Below are 5450 nucleotides of genomic sequence, written 5' to 3' on the forward strand. Positions count from 1 at the left end.
CGCACATCGATCTTCGATTTATTTAATATATCTGACATTGTTTTCTTGGGAATATCAATTAATGAATCCGAAGCACCTCCGCTTATCCTAAAGAGCTATTAGTAGGTTTAAAATGGATACGTTGAATTTTCAGTTCGCTAACCAAGTTAATTTCTCATATTTTTGACCAAATAATTATTTGTTGAAATGCTTCTAATATAATAAAAAAAAACTAGAATTTAAATTAGTAAACTTGTTAATTTTTCTTATTTTTGTAACAACACATGAAAATAAAAAAAAACATGAAAGGTGGGTTGATGTATACTTACATATTTGATCAAGTCTTGGTCCGAAACGGTTGTACAGCATTGGTGGTTCTGTGGAAATGATTATGTAAAAAAAAATATCGCGGAGTGACATAGTTTAGCTACTTATTTTTATTCTGATATGTATTTACTTTCAAAGTTCTTAACTTTTTTAGCATGTATGTGCTTTAGAAAGAGTAAGAGATAGGTAATTACGCAAACATACGATTTTTCAAAGGACAATGCGAAAGAATGATACAAGTACCTATCTGCGCTTAGTAAGTTCTCATTGGTTTAAGGAGCTCTACAAAAAGTGACGTTGTTTTTCTGCGTCAGATGGCACTACAAACTAAAATTCAAAATTGTGTTGTTGTTTTTTTTCTCGCCCTTTTATTTTTAACCTGATATTGATATGACTTAATTGTATAAACAGGATTTTAAGCATTTGACAAGGCAGCTCGCATCATGCTCAGTTCATACAGGTTACAAAATTATTTTTCACGTTTATCAGATGTAGAAGTTTCCTTGCATTGACGCCTAACTGGTTGTGCGTTACACAATATTTTAATACAGTAACCAAGAGCGAGAAACTAATATCAATAAATCTGACTGTAACCATAACTAATATTGATAGATCTGACTGTAACTAATATCGATAGATCTGAATGTAACCGTAACTAATATCAATAAATCTGACTAACCATAACTAATATTGATAGATCTGACTGTAACCGTAACTAATATTGATAGATCTGACTGTAACCGTAATTAATATCGATAAATCTGATTGTAACCGTAACTAATATCGATAAATATGACTGTAACCGTAACTAATATCGATAAATCTGACTGTAGTCATAACTAATATCGATAGATCTGACTGTGGCCATAACTAATATCGATAGATCTGACTGTAACCATAACTAATATCGATAGATCTGACTAACTGTAACTAATATCAATAAATCTGACTGTAACCATAACTAATATCGATAGATCTGACTGTAACCGTAACTAATATCGATAAATCTGACTGTAACCATAACTAATATCGATAGATCTGACTGTGGCCATAACTAATATCGATAGATCTGACTGTAACCATAACTAATATCGATAGATCTGACTAACTGTAACTAATATCAATAAATCTGACTAACCATAACTAATATCGATAGATCTGACTGTAACCGTAACTAATATCGATAGATCTGACTGTAACCGTAACTAATATCGATAGATGTGACTGTAACCGTAACTAATATCGATAAATCAGACTGTAATCGTAACTAATATCGATAAATCTGACTGTAACCGTAACTAATATCGATAAATATGACCGTAACTAATATCGATAAATCTGACTGTAGTCATAACTAATATCGATAGATCTGACTGTAACCGTAACTAATATCGATAGATCTGACTGTAACCGTAATTAATATCGATAAATCTGATTGTAACCGTAACTAATATCGATAAATATGACTGTAACCGTAACTAATATCGATAAATCTGACTGTAGTCATAACTAATATCGATAGATCTGACTGTAACCGTAACTAATATCGATAAATCAGACTGTAATCGTAACTAATATCGATAGATCTGACTGTAACCGTAACTAATATCGATAAATCAGACTGTAATCGTAACTAATATCGATAAATCTGATTGTAACCGTCATGAGTGTTCCTAACGGGTAATGTTTAGAAGACATTTTTTTTTTTTCTATTGTTAGAAATAGTTCGATTCGTATATTAAAGTATATAAATATGGCAGTTTTTGTTGGGGTTTTTTACAGAATATTGGTCTTGGTCATTTTTTAAATTTTCGGATCATGGTTATTGATCTTCTAAAGTTAACCAAGTGTTTACTGAGTTACATTATTAGCAAGTTCTTAATAATAATTTCTCACGAATAAGCATAATACTTCTATTCGAGTGCTTACTTTGATCTTACTACAATCGAAAACACGGACTATAGATCAGTGGGTCGAAGTTAACGTCACGTTACCGAAACAACAACAAAAAAAAACGATAGCTTGTGCAAATAGCTATTGAGTAGTTTTGCGCGAGCATTCGAAAATAAAGCAAGTTTCCGTGATATCTACATGCTCACCTTAACAAATACCTAAACATTCCCAGTTTATCCCTGAAGATCCCCCTTTCGAAAGCGCTCGTGTTATAGTTTTTTTTTATTCATTTCTTAACATATCCAAGAGTCACTGAGATACTAGTTTAACACGTTATTCTTCCGACATTAATTAATACTGTTTTTTAACATTCAAATCATGTAGGGTGAGCTTGAAAAAAGTAAGTTATCAACATCGGTTGATTGTTTTTAAAGGAAGTTAATGGAGGGCTGCACGTAGTCTAGTTGTTAGCACTCCATGCTGAAGATCGAGAAGTCCAGGGTTTAAATTGTTATACTGCCGAAAGGCGCCCAGCACTTCGAGCTATAACCTCATAAAAGAAACCATTAAACCCGTTATTCTTTTTAAAGAATTAGACTAAGCCATTTTGGCGGCGGGTGCTTCGGATAGGCTGTCTGTCTTTCCTCTGATCAGTTCTTCAAAATTGAGTTCAAGAGTTTGTGACCTATTTGTTTATTCTAGTTGTCATCGTAAATTAATAAAAAAATATCCTGTTCTATTAATGTCCGTTTTGTTGCTTCAAAAATCGCATTCTGACCTATCATATCAACAAATGTTATTTTTTGATTCATGTTGCTTATTGGATATATTTAGATAAAATCTAAATTCTTAACCTTTGCAGAAGCTCAGAAAATCCATTCTATTATAGTAGAATCCCACAGTGGCTCAGAGATAAATCTGAGGGTTTATAATGCTAAAAATTGGGTTTAGAAACCCGCAATACAGTTGTTTTGGGTGTAAAAGGCCTTTAAGCTGGCGAAACATAATTACGATTAATTGTACTTGTTATAAGATATTAGTATCAGTTCTAGTATATTTTTAATACTACATTCTTTATTCAATCCTTAAGGGTTTTCGTACAAGGAAGGAATAAAGAATATGTTGTCAAAAATATACTAGGCCTAATACTAATGTCTTATGAGACGTATAATTAATAGAAATTAATATAAAAACACTTGCTATGGTGTGTGTGCATTTTCTGAGCTAGCGAAGCATGATTAGAATTAATTATACTTGCCATAAGTCATTGGTGTTAGGCTTATTTTAGTTATTTTTAATACTACCTTCTTTATTCAGTCCCATGAGATTTTTCACGAAGAAAAATAGTATTTTAATCACACTATGTCCGCCATTTCAAAGTATACTTAATAGTAATTTATTTAGTTGTCATCAGGTACTAGTATTAAGCCAATTATATTTTTAACACTGCATTCTATATCTAGTATCTTAGGGATTTTCAAGAATTAGAAGAGTACATTCATAATAGTATTCCATTCACACTATATTCGCCGTATCCACTGCCGACGACGCGTTTCACTCGATACAGAGCTCATCAGCCTATCTATGGCTTATATAAATATGTAACAACGTTGTGTCCTTTCCCCCGCTGGGACAACGGTAAGTCTGCGGATTTAAAATGCGAAAATCAGGGGTTCGCTTCCCCTCGGTGGACACAGCAGATAGCCCAATGTGGCTTTTCTAGAAGAAAAGCACAAATACTTGTGTCCTAACTGACCTGGCGAGCTTGTATTGTTTGTTTGTAATTAAGCATAAAGCTACAGAATGGGCTATCTGTGCTCTGCCCACCACGGGTATCGAAACCCGAATTCTAGCGTTGTAAGTCCGCAGACATGCCACTGAGGAGCAGCTTGTATTGAGCGAAACGCATCGTCGGAAATCAATAATTCAGACATAGTGTATTTGAAGTACTATTATACACTCTTTATCTTGAAAAATCCTAAATGGCTGAATAAATAATGTAGTGGTAAAAATGTAGGCCCAATACTTATGTTTAATGATAATCATACTTTGCCATCGTAGAAAAAAGCGTTCACATCATAAGTAATTTATACGCTTAATTTATATTGTATCTTCAATTTTATTGTAGATTTTCATATGCATAACATGTGTATTGTTGTCACGTGGGACCCTCAAAACGTGCATTCGTATAAAAAGCGAACACAATCATTATAAACGTATTCGGTATACTGATTACCAACTTTTACCTGGGGAAGGACACCCTACTGAAACGTTATACGTAAGAATACAAGTAGTTTAAGCTTTACGATTTCTTTGGTGAATTTTTCAACATCTTTTCTAGTTGAAACCTTAATTTCACCACGCGTATGTATCTTTCCTTTTTATGTTGCCAGTGTTAAATCACCTGTAAATCTGTACGTGCGAAATTCAGCCATCTAGATGTATAGATGGCCATTTAAACTAAAGAAATTCAACAGTATTTTTCAGCATTAGTATTTTTATTTCATTTTACTTGCGTTGCTAAAAATTGTTACATTTAGCTTTCCCTAATTTGTTTAAGTTGTAATATTCTTCAGCCAAAATTTTGAAATTATCTTAGTTGCTAGAACAAATACGTTTTGACGTAAATTATTTGATCTCATACTGTGGGCTGAAAGCGTAAAATTATAGCATTTATAGAGATTTACATCACAGTCTTACTTAAACATTATTACAAGTTGTCATAATACCGTTTGACACTCAGTACAATAATTGGATTATTGTATTTAAAATAATCTCATATGACTATATTGTCGTTTAATGACTATAATCAACTTATTCAATCGAACACTAAATAAAGCTCACATTATCGATTAATATGATATCGTAAAATAAAAGTAAAACTATGAGGTAAATATTAAATGTATTTACGATTTCATTAGGCTATGCCACCATCGCATTCTAGGCTGTTTTGTTATCGTGATTTTTTTTTGACGGTACAAATACATTGAAACTAGCAATCGATGTGTTCGAAGGAAAACGAAGTTTGATTATAAACAAGATTACAACACTTATGATAAACAACATTGTTTATTGACAAAAAGGGGACATGGATAAACGTTTCGGAATTCTATCAGATTCCATCTTCAGTATCTAAAGCAGAATAAATGAATTTACATCAGTTATTATACATTTTCAAAAAATTGAATAACCCCTGTGTTTCCTCTATACGCCAACATAGTGAAGAAACAGGACATCAAACTATACTATCA

Source organism: Limulus polyphemus, unplaced genomic scaffold (genome assembly GCF_000517525.1).
Source record: "Limulus polyphemus unplaced genomic scaffold, Limulus_polyphemus-2.1.2 Scaffold2138, whole genome shotgun sequence".
NCBI classification, from domain to species: Eukaryota; Metazoa; Arthropoda; class Merostomata; order Xiphosura; family Limulidae; genus Limulus; species Limulus polyphemus.